General features: G+C 36.9%; 1 pseudogene; it reads right to left on the bottom strand.

Annotated features, from left to right (window-relative positions):
- Positions 1–3,533: 3,533 nt before the first annotated feature.
- Positions 3,534–15,266, bottom strand: LOC101719862 (protein GOLM2-like; annotated as a pseudogene).
- Between the last annotated feature and the right edge of the window lie 1,001 nt (positions 15,267–16,267).

Here is a 16,267-nt window from a genome sequence, read left to right as displayed (position 1 = left end):
ATGATCTTCTTGATGACACTCTGTATTCTGTTTGCCAGTATCTTGTTGAGGATTTTTGCATCTATGTTCATCAGGGAGATTGGCCTGTAGTTCTCTTTTTGGGTTGGGTCTTTCCCTGGTTTTGGAATCAAAGTAACACTTGCTTCCAGGAATCAATTTGGAAGCCTTGCTTCCCTTTCAATTTCCTTGATGAGTTTAAAGAGTAATGGTGATAGTTCTTCTTTAAATGTCTTGTAGAATTCAGCAGTGAAGCCATCAGGACCTGGGCTTTTCTTTGTTGGTAAATTTTTTGTTCTATTTTCAAGTTCACTCATTGTAATTGGGGTGTTTAGAATTTCTGTATCTTCTTTTTTAAGTTTGGCAATTCGTAGTATCTAGGAATCTGTCCATTTCTTCTGTGTTTTCCATTTTATTAGAGTTCAGGTTCTCAAAATAGGCATTGATGATCCTCTGGATTTCTGTTGGATCTGTTGTGGCTTCACCTCTTTCATTCTTAATTGCATGGATTTGTGCCTTTTCTTTCCTTGTTTTGATAAGATTGGCTAAAGTTTTACCAATTTTATTCATTCTTTTGAAAAACTAGCTCTTTGATTCATTGATTTTTTTGTATCATTCTCTTAGTCTCCATTGCATTGATTTCTGCTCTGATCTTTATAATTTCCTCTCTTGTAAGGGTTTTGGATTTGTTATGCTCTTCTTTTTCTAGGAGCTTGAGGTTCTACATTAGCTTATTTAACTGAGTTCTCTCTGTTGTCCTAATATGGACATTCACTGCTATGAATTTCCAATGTAAAACTGCTTTCATTGTGTCTCACAGATTCCTGTATGTTGTACTGGCATTATCATTTATTTGTAGAAACTGTTAATTTCTTCTTTAGTTTCCTCTGTGACCCATTGGCTGCTCAGGAGGGTGTTATTCAATTTCCATGTGTTTGTGGGAGTTTTGTGGTTTCTTATGTTATTGATCTCCAATTTTATTGCACTATGGTCTGATAATATGCAAGGAATAACTTCAATTCTTTTACATTTACTTAGACATGTCCTATGAGCTAGCATGTGGTCTATTTTGAAGAATGACCCGTGTGCAGCTGAAAAGAATGTGTATTTTGATTTTGTGGGGTGGAACACTCTGTAAACATCTATTAAGTCCATTTGTTCAATAGCTTGGTTCAGTTCCAGAATTTCATTGTTAATTTTTTTCTAGATGATCTGTCTATTTGTGATACTGGTGTATTGAGTTCCCCCGCTACAATTGTATTACTGTTTATTTGGTTTTTCATGTCCATTAATATTTGTTTTGTACAGTTGGGGGCATTTGTATTTCATGCATATTTATTTAGGATCATCATCTCTTCCTCTTGGATTGTTCCCTTCACAAGGATGTAGTGATCATCTTTGTTTCTCTTAATTAGTTTTGGATTGAAATCTACTTTGTCTGCAGATAAGATTGCTACCCCTGGTTTTTTCTGGGTTCCTGCCACTCAGAGAACTGTTTTCCATCCTTTTATTTCCAGTCTATGAATTTCTTTTTGAGCTAGATGTGTTTCTTGTATGCAGCATATTGCTGGATTTTGCTTCTTAATCCATTGTCAGTCAAATGTTTTTTTAAGTATAATTTTTAATTTATTAGAACCAGTAAGTGATGATTTTAAAAGCACAGTTCCCATCAAATTAACATGTAATTCAGGGAAATATACATATTTAAAAAACTTAAATCTTAAGGCAGAAGTAAAACATAAAAACAGCATGTCTATTACAAACTGTAGAATGTCAGATTTTTAAGAGATTCACATAGTATTTTATAGCACTACAATGTGTTAATAAAGTCAAAAATATTTTCCATTGGTCCAAGATTTTTTAGCCTGTAAAATCCCTCAGGTGCTAATTGAAGAAATTTTGCCATTAAGTAACAACTGTCACATAACCAAGTGACTACTTTTTATGTCAAAGGAACTAAGGCCAGTAATCTTATGGTTTTCATTTGTAAAGATTTTAGAGTATTAAAGATAAAGTGTTACTAGAAATATTTTTAGATTTATCTCCCCTTTCCTTTAACTCCATTTAAAAATTTTGTGAACTGTTAATATCTATTCGTTGTAGGCCTATCCTACTGATACTGAAGGCATAAATTATTTACTTTGATATGGTAGAAAAACTGTAGTCAATTACTGCATCTTTTTCTGGTCACTAACTTCAAACTGAAGTCAAAGAAATTTTACTTCTCAACAAGTGAAGTTGTAGACGTTTCAATTATGCCTGGAACCTGTGAGTGGGAGGCAGGGGGAGTGAATGTTTGTTTGCCTATTTTGTGGTGCAGGGGACCAAGCAGCCAAGTGCTCTATCATGCAGAGATACTTTCAGCCCAATATTTCATATATAGAGAGAATTAACAGTAGTCCTGAAATCAGAGTTAACAACCTTGAATTTCCTTCATGATCAATATCTTTTGTTTTGGGGGCATGGGATAAGAAGTAAAAGTCCTTTAATCAGAAAACAAGAATTAACTAGCTTACATTTTCTATTAAATAGTGTCAAAAAAGACAAAATGTATTTAAAATACTTTTGTAAGTCTAGCAAATATGAGGTTGATGGTATCTTAATATAGTAAGTAATTACAAAGTTTCCTTTTTATTACAAACTTTAAGGTATTTTTATAAAACAGCTATACTTCACTGTACTTCTATCCTTATTTTTGCATTAATAAAAACTTGTTAAAATTTCTTGTGTAGTATTCGTGAAAAATACATAGTCAAAGAGAATCACTAAAACTTAGAGGAAGGCTTTGAAATCCTGATTGCAGATTCATTTCAAAGTAGATTTAGCCCCTTTCAGGTCCTGGCATTTAAATCATGAATATCTTCTCCAATGCAACCGTGAAAATAAAACTTTAGTCAATGCTAACTTTAGTTAAATAGTACTGGTATTATGGGGAAAAAATGAAAATGCATTCAACAATTTCACACCAAGTAAAAATAACATAAATATTTATGTCTTTGAAGGTTATCTCAACTTTCATGAGTCAACTGAAAGCTAATCTGCCCAGACACATCAGCACTTATGTAAAATAGAAGGAGTAGGAATGTAATTTTGTATACATTTTGCACATATTTGGCACCCAGTTTCCCTTCATTTATGTCACTATTCTAGGTATAACTCCTGGAAGAGCATGAAATGAAGGGCAGCCAGAACAGAACAGCTGTTGGGCCCACAAGAATACATTAGTTTATAAAACCTTTTCAGCTGAGTAACTGCTCTTACTGTGGTTATGCTATGTGCAACATATAATCTGTATAACCATGTTCTTTTGCTATTTGTGAAAAAAAATTAAGCTTAATAAAATGTGAAATATACATTAGTTTGCCTTAAATGCAAGGATTAACCAATTTTGGCTCAATTGTATCATAACCAAAAGTCTCCACTTTGATAATACAATATGAAAAAGTTCACATACATACACAGTTACATTCCTTCATTAAAGGTTTTCCTTCAATCTACCTCAATGTATCTTTACAACTGATACAACTGATCTTTACAACAAAAGTGAAAAATGACAAAGTATGAATGATTTCATTTTACAGCACTTTAGGTTTTGTGAAATTTTCCTTTAGGATTTAAAGCACATCATTGAAACGCTGCTTTTCATAGTCTGCAAGATCCATTGGAAGCTCTTGTTCTTCATCATTTTGCTTCAATTTGTGGAAATCACCAACTCTATCCTTGGTGGCTTGCTTTAGTATATCCATTTCAATTCTGGGTTCACACTCCCAGTTTGAGCCAGGATTTAAATGCTGAAGAGGATCGGAAGAGTGCTGTTTTGAAGTACCTGGGTTACCATTGTGGTTTACGTGTGAATCTAGACCCATATTTGGGAAGAGAGGTTGTCCAGTTGGAAGATGGGAGATTGTCTGATGATTTTCATGTTGAGAAACTAAAACAGGGGGCTTCCTTAGAGAGGTGAGAAGATCATCAACTTAAGCTAGGTCATTTTCTTCTACTCCAGGCATCCTGGCATCACAATCTCATTTGATTTGCTCTTTTCCATGTGGAATATGATTACTTGAGGATTCATCATTCTTTTTTAATGTATTTATTGGTACATTTTAGGTATACATTACATTTACATTTATCATTTGGTGCTTATACCTGAACATGATGTATCTTAGTTCTTGTTTTTCCCCATTACCTGTGCACAATGCACCTCCTCTACCCTTTCCTATTTACATAGATTTTGTTTCCATTTTTTTTCTTTCTCATACTTTTTTCTTTCCCTTCTTCCCTTTCCCCTTCTCCTTCTGCCATCCCTACTCCTTTGGAACTTTTCCTCTTTCAAATTATCAATTATTCATTTTAATCATTTTCATCCTTATTTACACTTTCAGTTTTTCACACTAGAGAAACTATTTGATATTTACACGTGTGTCCTGTTTATTTCACTTAAGAGTTTGGCCTCAATAGGCATCCATTTAGCTATAAATGTCTCTAGTTTCTCATTCTTTATGGCTGAGTAGTACTCCATTTTATTTAAAAAACCCACATCTTCTTTATACAGTTTCCAGTTGATGGGCACTTGGGCTGTTTCCAAACTTTAGCTATTATATGTACTCCATTTTATTAAAAAAGCCCACATCTTCTTTATCCAGTTTCCAGTTGATGGGCACTTGGGCTGCTTCCAAACTTTAGCTATTATAAACTGTGCTATGAACATGGGTGCACATATATTGGTTTGGTATGATTCTTTTAATTCTTTGGGGAAGATACCCAGTAGAGGAATAGTTGAGTCAAATGGGACCTCTAGCCCTAGGTCTTTGAGGTATCTTCATACTGATTTCCACAGTGTTTGCACCAGTCTGTACTCCCACCAACAATGGAGAAGGGTTTCTTTCTCTCCACACCCTCACCAGCATTTGTTATTGGTTGATTTCTTGATAACAGCCATTCTTTGTGGGGTGAGGTGGAATCTCAGTGTTGTTTTCATCTGCATCTCTTGAATGATCAGTGATGTTGAACATTTTTTCATATATTTATTTCCTATTTTTACTTCTTTGTCTGAGAAATATCTATTCATTTCAGATGCCCATTTTTGAATTGGGTCTTTGAATTTGGGGGGTCTGATTTTTTTCAATTCTTTATATATTCTCGATAGTAGACCTTTGTCTGAGGTACAGCTGCTAAAATGTCTTCCCATATTGTAGGTTGTCTCTTAGCTCTGTTGGTAGTTTCTCTTGCAGTGCAGAAGCTTTTTAATACAATGAGATCCCAGTTGTTGATTCTTTCTGTTAGCTCCCCTGCTACTGAAGATTTGTTCATAAAGACTTTTCCTATGCCAATGTCATTGAGAGTTCTACCTAATTTATCTTCCAGCAAGTTTAGTGTTTCTGTCTTGATATTTAGATCTTTAATCCACTTTGATCTTAGTTTAGTGCATGGTGATAAGTGTGGGTCTAGTTTTAATCTTTGGCAGGTTGAAATCCAGGTTTTCCAACACCATTTTTTAAATAGGCTATCTTGCCTCCAATGAGAGTGGTTGGCTCCTTTGTCAAAGGTGAGGTGACTGGGTATGTCTGGAGTTGTTTCTGCATCTTCTAATCTATTCCACTGGTCCGCAGGTCTGTTTCTTTGCTAGTACCATGCTGCTTTTATCACAGTAGCTTTGTAGTATAGTTTCAAGTTGGGGATTGTGATACCCTGAGCCATGTCTCTGTTGCCTAGAATTGCTTTTGCCATTCTAGGTCTCTTCTGGTTCCAAATGAATTTTTTCATTCTTCTCTTGAGTTCTGTGAAGCATATTGTTGGAATTTCAATAGGCATTGCATTAAATCTATATAGCAGTTTTGGAAGTATGGCCATTTTCACTATATTGGTTTTTCCTACCCAGGAACAAGGGATGTCTTTCCATTTTCTTAAATCCTCTTCAATCTCCTTCTTCAGAGTGCTGTAGTTTTCAGTGTAGAGATCTTTTGCTTCCTTTGTTAGGTTGATTTCTAGATATGTCATTTTTTTAGATGCTATTGTAAAAGGAATTATTTCCCGAATTTCTCTCTCAATGGATCTGCTATTTGTGTATAAGAAGGCTATTGTTTTTTGAGTGTTGACTTTGTATCCAACTACTCTACTGAATCTGTCAATTAGTTCTAGAAGACTTTTCACTGAGTTTTTTGGGTCTTCTATGTAAAGTATCATATCATTAGCAAATAATGACAGTTTCACTTCTTCCTTTTCTATCTTTATTTCTTTTATTTCTTTCTCTTTTCTAATTGCTATGGCTAATGTTTCCAGAACAATATTGAACAGGAGTGGTGATAGTGGGGATCCTTGTCTTGTTCCTGATTTTAGCATGAAAGTTTTCAGTTTTTGACCATTTAGTATGATGTTGGCTGTTGGCTTTTCATAGATAGCCTTAATCAGGTTGAGATAAAGACCTTCTATTCCAATCTTTTGTCATGTTTTTATCCTGAATCGGTGTTGGATTTTGTCAAATGCCTTCTCTGCATCTATTGAGATGATCATATGGTTTTTGTCCTTGACTCTGTTAATATAGTGTATTACATTTATTGATTTATGAATGCTGAACTATCCTTGCATCTCTGGGATAAATCCAACTTGGTCAAGGTGTACGATCTTCTTGATGACACTCTGTATTCTGTTTGCCAGTATCTTGTTGAGGATTTTTGCATCTATGTTCATTAGGGAGATTGGCCTGTAGTTCTCTTTTTGGGTTGGGTCTTTCCCTGGTTTTGGAATTAATTTGGAAGCCTTGCTTCCCTTTCAATTTCCTTGATGAGTTTAAAGAGTAATGGTGATAGTTCTTCTTTAAATGTCTTGTAGAACTCCGCAGTGAAGCCATCAGGACATGAGCTTTTCTTTGTTGGTAAATTTTTTATTCCATTTTCAATTTCACTCATTCTCATTGGGGTGTTTAGAATTTCTATATCTTCTTTTTTTAAGTTTGGCAATTCGTAGTATCTAGGAATCTGTGCATTTCTTCTGTGTTTTCCATTTTATTAGAGTTCAGGTTCTCAAAATAGGCATTGATGATCCTCTGGATTTCTGCTGGATCTGTTGTGGCTTCACCTCTTTCATTCTTATTTGCATGGATTTGAGCCTTTTCTTTCCTTTTTTTTGATAAGGTTGGCTAAAGGTTTATTGATTTTATTCATTCTTTCAAAAAAAACAACTCTTTGTTGTGGTTTTTTTTTGGTACCGAGGATCGAACTCGGGTCCTTGCACTTGCACAGCAAAAAACCCAACTCTTTGATTCATTGATTTTTTGTATCATTCTCTTAGTCTCCATTGCATTGATTTCTGCTCTGATCTTTATAATTTCCTCTCTTGTATGGGCTTTGGATTTGTTATGCTCTTCTTTTTCTAGGAGCTTGAGGTTCTACATTAGCTTATTTAGCTGAGTTCTCTCTGTTGTCCTAATATGGACATTCACTGCTATGAATTTCCCATGTAAAACTGCTTTCATTGTGTCCCACAGATTCCTGTATGTTGTACTGGCATTATCATTTATTTGTAGAAACTGTTAATTTCTTCTTTAGTTTCCTCTGTGACCCATTGGCTGCTCAGGAGGGTGTTATTCAATTTCCATGTGTTTGTGGGAGTTTTGTGGTTTCTTATGTTATTGATCTCCAATTTTATTGCACTATGGTCTGATAACATGCAGGGGATAACTTCAGTTCTTTTATATTTACTTAGATATGTCCTATGAGCTAGCATGTGATCTATTTTGGAGAATGACCCATGTTAAGCTGAACCGAATGTGTAGTTTGATTTTGTGGGGTGGAACACTCTGTAAACATTTATTAAGTCCGTTTTTTCAATAGCTTGGTTCAGTTCCAGAATTTCATTGTTAATTTTTTTCTAGATGATCTGTCTATTTGTGATAGAGGGGGATGGGTTCCCCCACTACAATTGTATTACTGCTTATTTGATTTTTCATGTCCATTAATATTTGTTTTGTTTATGTGGGGGCATTCATATTTGTTGCATAAATATTTAGGATTGTCATCTCTTCCTCTTGGATTGTTCCCTTCACAAGGATGTAGTGACCGTCTTTGTCTCTCTTAATTAGTTTTGGTTTGAAATCTACTTTGTCTGCAAATATGATTGCTATCCCTGCTTTTTTCTGGGTTGCTGTTACATGGAGAACTGTTTTCCATCCTTTCACTTTCAGTCTATGAATTTCCTTTTGAGTTAGGTGTGTTTCTTGTATACAGCATATTTTTCGGTTTTGCTTCCTAATCCATTCTGTCAGTCTATTTCTTTTGATTGGTGAATTGAGGCCATTAACATTGATAGTTATAATTGAGAGATATTGACTCATCCTTGTCTTTATGTTTTACTGTTGTTCGCTCTTTTATTTCTTATTTTCCCCCCTTTCCCTTTAGTGTCTTACCTTGCATGGTGTCTTCTCTCTGTTGGGCCTGATGGAGTTTTGACCTTCATTGCCTTTTTCTAGGATATTGCTTAAAATTGTTTAGAGTGCTGGTTTGGTGTTCATGATATTTCTCAGGTGTTCTTTGTCATGGAAGTATCTAATTTCCCCATCAATTTTGAAAGATAATTTTGCAGGATACAACAGTCTAGGTTGGAAGTTATTTTCTTTTAGGGCTTAAAATACTTTACTCTAGGCTCTCCTTGATTTGAGGGTTTTGTGTTGAGATATCTGCCATGATTCTGATGGGCTTTCCTTTGTAGATGATTTGTTTCTTTTCTCTCACTGCCTGTAGGATTTTGTTCTTCTGTTGGGTTACTGGGAACTTGACTATTATATGTCTAGCTGTAGGGTTTTTTTGGTCATGGCTAGTTGGAGTTATATATGCCTCACTTATCTGTATGTCCAGTTCTCTACCTCTGTCTGGGAAGTTTTCTGCTATAACTTCTGTGAACAGTTTTTTATGTCACTTGTACTTTCTCCTGTTTTTTCATGGACTCCTATCAGTCTTATGTTATTCTTCTTTGCATCATCTAGCAGTTGTTGGATTGATTTCTCATGGTCCCTTACTATCTTTAAGAAATCTCTGTTTTCATGGTCCTTAACCACAATCATGTTTTCTATATCTGATATTCTGTCTTCAGATTCTCTTAGTCTGCTCTTCATGCTTTCAGTGGAGTTTTTAATCTCCTAAATATCTGTTTGAATATGTTTCATGGACTCCATTTCTTTCTTATGTTGGGTGATCATGGTTTCCATTTCTTTCTTATGCTGGGCATTCTTGGCTTTCAGCATGTTTCTGGTCTCATCTATTTTCTTATCTGTTTCTGTTCTAGAGCCTCTAATCATGTCTTTCACTCTGCTCACCATATCTGTATTTATCTGGGAGATAATTTCTGCTTTGAATTTTTCTAGAGCCTCATTCATCTGTTTTGTTACTTCCTGTGCTATCAGTTCAGGGTGTCCAGGTGGTTGATTATCTGATTTTTCTGCCTCATTTCCCCCAGGATTTCCTTTTTGTGGCATGGAAGCTTGTGTTTGTGCCTTGCTTAAGTGTCTTCTCATTTTTGTTTCTGGTACTGTGTTTGGTTTAATTCCTGGGTTGATATTTCAAAATTGGTTAATGTAGGTATCTTTGTTGTTTGTGTTTAAAACCCTTGTGGAATTATTGTTTTTCAGAGGTGTCTTCCAGGTATAGCTTGTGTTTAGGTTTTGAGACTCTAATGACTCTGAGGCTATTTTCCTTATACCAGGAAGGAAAACTGATTAGATCAATCACAACATGTTAGCCCAAATGATACAATCAGCAATACCATAGCATCAAACACAGCATAGAAAAGACAATTTTTGGTCGTTATTAATCTATCACATTTAACTATGTGAATTAAATTAAAGCTAAGGACCAACCCAACATATGTTTATAGTGAATAAACTCTTAAATATAGCAACTTTCTCCTTTGGGGTGGGGAGTTAGAAGGAGTTGGGGAAGGAAGGACAGGTAGCAAGATCAAGAAAGATTAGTGGTGAGGCCAGGAGACACAGGAAGATTACACAAACTCTAGGAAATTGTCAAAGACAGGAGGAAAATGCAGAATGAAAGAACAAAGATGTGAACAGAATCACCTAAGAGCAACAGGGAGGGTAGATACCATATTTAATTTCCTTTAAAACTAATGATAATGAAGAGAAGGAGAAAGAGAAGAAAAGAAAAATAAAGGATAAATCCGAATTCAGTGCAGAAAGGAAGAAATGAGATGAGGAGCAATGTGGGACAGTGAGAGAATGAGTAAGAGAGAGAGAGAGAGAGAGAGAGAGAGAGAGAGAGAGAGAGAGAGAGAGAGAAAATCAAAGAGAAAGAAAAGAAAGAAAAGTAAAAATTTGAAAAGAGTAGAAAAAAGTAAAAATTAAGAATTAAAAATAAGAGAAAAAAATTTTTTCTTCTTTTTTGCAAATAGCAAAAAATAAAAATGATGGGCCTCCTTCAGGGTATGTCTCTACTGTCACAGTAGGCAACATAGGCAACTATCTGCATGTATGAGTCAATGAGTCTCTGCATGCCAGCAGCAGACCTTTGAGATTCAGGCAGATTTCTGGCTGCTAGTCCCAAGTTGAGCTCCCTGTCCTGCGGGTTTGAACTCTGCAAAGTTCTACTGCAGGTTCCAGTTGCCCTTCCCTTGAAGATAGTGCAGGTTTTGATGGGAGATATTGGTCCCAGATGATGATCCCTCCAACTTACCAAGTACAGTGGTCTGGTGTGCATTTATTGTAGAGATTCTCTTGACTTTTCCACTGAGCTTCAGTTTTCATTGAGGAGCCTGAGAAGCCCTCTTTCTGTTACTAACTTCTGTCCTATCTTGTGGTGCTCAGGAAAAGGGCCTTTATAATCCCCTGTGCCTCTGTAGTGTGTGGGACCAGGTAGCAGAAGAACTGGAAGACCAGAGGGGGGGGCAGGACACTGGGCCTTGGTGGGGCCTGCGCCATTAAGCAGAGTGTCAGATGGGGGCAGGGCTCCAAGCCACACCTGGGACCTCATCATGGCATGGGCAGGGCCCAGGATGGAGCCAGGAACTTCACACTGTTTGTCTCACCCACTTACACTGGCTAGTCATGCTGCTGAGCAGACTGCCAGACTGGGGTAGGGCTCCAAACCATGCCTGGGACCTCACTGGGGCCTGGGCAGGGCCCAGGATAGAGCTGGGAGTTTCATGCTATTTGTCTCTGGTTCTTCATTCTTATCTGCAGCATTCTCATATACTTTTGGAATATTTTTAGGTACCACCTGATTGCTTATACCCAATTCTTTTCCATCAGATTGAACCTTGGGAGCATCTTGCTTTCATTCTTGCAAAAACTGATCTGCTAAGTTTTTAATATTTTCTTCATGCTGTGCTCTTAGTTCCTTGATCTGCTGTACACACTGAAAACTTTGATATTCTAACCTCTTCACAAGGTAAATGTTGTTCTTTCTATAGTCCTGAAGCTGATCATCTTTTTGAAGAAACTCCTGGCAAAGCTCAGCAAGTTGCTCTTGTAAATGATGTGTGTCTGGGTTTTTTAAAAGGCAGAAAGATGTGGTGAAGGTCCTCTTGTTGCCTTTGCTACCTGGTGCATGCCATGTTGTTTCTCTTCTATGAGGCCTGTTTCCCATCCCTGTATTGGAGCCAACTGACTATGGACTGAAAACTCTACAAACTTTAATACTTCAGGGGAGACTCCCTGGCTGCCATTCCACCACTCCCAGGGCAGAGGAGGTGAGCTGTGTGGGCACCAGCAGCACCCTGCTCCACCCCATGGAAATTAGAAGTAACAAACAAGCCTCAAAAACAGACTTCCAGATCATCTAAAACAACCCCAAGGGGAAATGAGATGGAACAATCTGCTACTCAACCACCTAGACTCCCTGACCTGGCAACAAAAGAGGATCTATCTGGAAAAAATGAAATCAGAAATAATGTCTTAGACAACACCAGAGATTCTATCCATAGTGCAAGACATGATTAATAAATCTAGAGAGGACATAGATAAAAAAAATAGAGGAGCTGAGGAACATGATGGAATCCCAACATAGGAAACAAATGGAAGGCATAAAACAGATGCAAACAGATTTCCAGGAGATTAAAAACTCCATTGAAAGTCTATGCAGCGGAATGAACCAATGTGAGGTCAGAATTTCAGATATAGAAGATAAGATTTCAATTAGTGACAATGAAAAGAAAAATTGCTCTAAAATTGTAAGGGAACACGTAACATCATTCCAGCAGCTGCTAGATGATGTGAAGAACACCATAAGACTGATTGGAGTCAATGAAGAGACAAGAGAGAGTTCAGATGACATAAAAAAACTGTTCACAGAAGTGATGGCAGAAAACTTCCCCAAGCAGGGGAAAAGAATCTGACATACAGATAAGTGAGGTATATAGGACACCAGCTAGCCTTGATCAAAAAAAATCTACACATAGGGATATAATTGTTAAGATTCCAGAAACCCAACAGAAGAACAAAATTCTACAAGCAGTGAGAGAAAAGAAACAAATCACATACAAAGGAAAGCCCATCAGAATCACAGCAGACTTCTCAATGCAAGCCCTCAAGGCAAGAAGAGCTTGGAGTGATGTATTTCAAGCCCAAAAGGAAAATAGCCTCCAACCCAGATTGATGTATCCTGCAAAACTATCTTTCAAAACTGATGGAGAAATAAGATACTTTCATGAAAAAGAGCACCTTAGGAACTTCGTGAATACCAAACCGGCACTCCAAAACATTGTAGACAATATCCTAGGAAAAGACAATGAGGATCACAACCCCAGGAAGCCCAGCAAAATGAATCCATTGGGCATGACAAATTAAATGCAAAGGGGGAGAATCCAACAAAAAGAAAAAGTCATGACAAGGCTTTTAACTTCATCTCCCTAATGAGTGTATAATTCAATCTTGTTATTGTACTACTAGTATTTTTCTGATTATAGTGTTGCACAACTTTCCTTGTGCTGTACTGGCTATTTATCATCTTCTTGTGTCTACTTTTTAATTGGGTTGTCTATTAATGAGCTGTAAGAGTTCTTTATATATTCTGGTCATAGGTTATATGCATTGTAAATATGGTCTGTTTAAGGACTACTTTTTATTTTCTTGAGGTCATTTAAAGTTCTAAATTATGATAGAATCTCATTTATCAATTTTTTTCTTTTATACATCATGTTTTTTGTATTCTAGGTAGTTCTTGCCTACCCTAAATTCATAAACATTTTCCCTTATAATTTCTTCTTAAAGTTTTATACTTTTAGGCTTTCATATTTAGGTTCATAGATCCTTTCAATTTATTTTTATCTATGGAAATAAAGGCTTGAGGTTAATTTTTTATATATGGATACCAGGTATTCTAGTCCCATTTGCTGAAAACACTATCTTTTCCTCTGTTCCTGAATTGAGTTTATATTCTATAAAATATTAATGTTAAATAAGCTTTCAAAACTCAGTGGACTATATATGTGTGGTTCTATTTCTAGATTCTCTGTTTTATTCCAATGATCTATATGTCTTCCCTTACACCAGCACTGCCTTGATTACTGTAGCTTTAGAGGAAGTCTTAAAATTAGGTACTAAATGTCTTCCAACACTGTTTTTTTTTCTTTTTACTTTTCTAGGTCTTTTGTACTCCTACATAATTTTTAAACTTCAATATCCAATTCTTCATTTATAGCAAATATACATAGACCTGCATTTTTATATATACATTGTGTTTTCTAATCCTCCTAAATTCAAATACAAGTTCTAGGGTCTCCTAGTGATTTCTTAGTATTTTCTCTGTAGATGATCATTTAATTTACATATAAAGATTTTGGTTCTACCTTGCCGATCCTATCCTAATCGTGTCATTTTATTGCCAGACTACTTTGGTGTAGGCCTATGTTTCAAAGTTTAATGGACACATGAAGAGCAGGCATATTTTCCCTTGTTCCCCACCTTAGGGAGAAAGCATTAAATCTTCTCCATTCATAGAAGGCATTTTTGCTGGAAGTATGGAGTACATGTCTTTAATCTGTTGAGAAGTTTCTGTTCTACTTGTAGTCTCCTGATAGCTTTTATCATGAATAGCTATGGAATTTAGTCCAATACTTTTTCTCCAACGAGTGACAGGATCATATGACTTTTTCCTTTCCTCTGTTAAAATAATGACTTTTGGGGGTGGATCTTCCAATGCTGAACCAACACTGCCATCCCTATAATAAAACCACTTTCTACATACTGCCAGATCTGACTTCTAATAGTTTGTTTTGTGAAACAAATTTCTATCTATGTTCATACCTTTTTCTTCTATTTTCTTTATTCAGTTTTAGGATTAGCACAATGTTGATTTCCTAAAATGAGGGGAGAAATGTTCCTTCTCTTTTCTGCTTTAAATGTTTGATATAATTTATCAGTTAAAATGTATATGAGCCTGTTGTCATATAGGTAAATTTTCAAGCTAGGAATATACTTTCTTTAATAGGTGCTATTCAAATTTTGTATTTCCTCCACAGTCAGCTTCATTAATTTGTCTTCCAAGGTACTTCTTCGAAGTTGTCAAATTTATTTCAAAAAAGATTTTTGTAATATGCTTTCTATATCCTTTTAAATTTTCTAAAATCTGTGGGAATGTCTCCTAGATCTTGATATTGTAATTTTAAAAATGTATAATTGATATTGTGTAATAGGAGGACAAGGTCCAAATGAGTAGGGAAAGTGGGAGGGGTAGGGAAAAGGAAAGAAGGGAAAAGAAAAATATGAGAAGAGGAAAAAAATGGAAACAAAGTCGTTGCAAATAGGGAAGGATGGAGGGGGTGACGGGAGGGCAGGGGAATGGGGAAAATAATAAGAACCAAGATATTCACATAATGTTACAAGATCCCAATGATGAATATAACTGTATTTTATACCTAAAATGTACCAATAAACTTAATGGGGAAAAAAATAAATGATGTATGTCTGCCATCTGATATGATACACTGTTCTGTAGTTTAACCTTGTCGTCCAAGCACCTCTTTCCCAGGCCCTCCCTGGCCTGCATCCGGCTACTGAAGCAGTCATGGTTAGCCCTCTTCTGGTTGATCTGTTTCTTGTGCATGTCCACCAGGAGCAGGAGATCCGAGTTGCACTTGTCCAGAAGCCAGTGGGCCACCTTGATGTACTGGACCTGGGCCTGCATCTTGGCCACCTCCTCCTGGAGCTGGACGTGGTGAGAAGAGATGCTCCAGTAGTTGAAGGCAAGAACGACAATCACCACGAGGAGCACCACAAGCATGAAGAAGGGCAGGGGGCTGCAGCACTGGTTAGCCCCGAATCCCACCATGAGGCCTAGCTGGGCTGCGCCTTGGGGCCCTGCAGATGACACCTGCAACCAGGAGCTCCAGGCTTGGCCTGGCTGCCCAGGTGCACTGAGACACAGCCCCAGGGCCACCAGAGGGGGGTGGCATGACAAGGGGAGAAGGGGAAGAGGCCATAAGCCAGGGTCCCTCCCTGCCTCCCCCTCTGACCTGAGCTCTGGAACCGAACCTACTCCACCGAAGGCCTGGAGAAGCCCAAGGGCACACCCGTGCCAGGTCACTCAGGCCTCAGGGGTGGGGAGACCAATCTATTTCTTTTGATTGTTGAATTGAGGCCATTAACGTTGATAGTTATAATTGATAGATATTGACTCATCCTTGTCATGATGTTTTGCTGTTGTTGACTCTTTTATTTCTTATTTTTCCTCCTTTCCCTTTAGTTTCTTACCTTTCTTGGTGGCCTCCCTCTGTTGGGCTTCAAGGAGTTGTGACCATCATTGTCTTTTTCTAGGATATTGCTTAGAATTGTTTAGAGTGCTGGTTTGGTGTTCATGATATTTCTCAGGTGTTCTTTGTCATGGAAGTATCTAATTTCCCCATCGATTTTGAAAGATAATTTTGCAGGATACAACAGTCTAGGTTGGAAGTTATTTTCTTTTAGGGCTTGAAATACTTCACTCTAGGCTCTCCTTGATTTGAGGGTCTGTGTTGAGCAGTCTGCTGTGATTCTGATGGGTTTTCCTTTGTAGGTGATTTGTTCCTTTTCTCTAACTTCCTGTAGGATTTTGTTCTTCTGTTGGGTTTCTGGGATTTTGACTATTATATGTCTATGTGTAGATTTTTTTTGATCATGACTAGTTGGAGTTCTATATGCCTCACTTATCTGTGTGTCCAATCTCCACCTCTGTCTGGGAAGTTTTCCACTATTATTTCTATGAACAGTTTGTTTTTTTATGTCAATTGTACTTTCTCCTATTTTTTTGTGGACTTCTACCAGTCTTATGTTATTCTTCTTTGCATCATCTAG

The sequence above is a fragment of the Heterocephalus glaber genome, unplaced genomic scaffold (assembly GCF_053883595.1).
Source record: "Heterocephalus glaber isolate CG9 unplaced genomic scaffold, H.glaber_assembly_v1.0 deba00001463, whole genome shotgun sequence".
Taxonomy (NCBI): domain Eukaryota; kingdom Metazoa; phylum Chordata; class Mammalia; order Rodentia; family Bathyergidae; genus Heterocephalus; species Heterocephalus glaber.
Note: the sequence above shows the minus strand (reverse complement) of the source record. Positions and strands in the feature narration are given on the sequence as shown.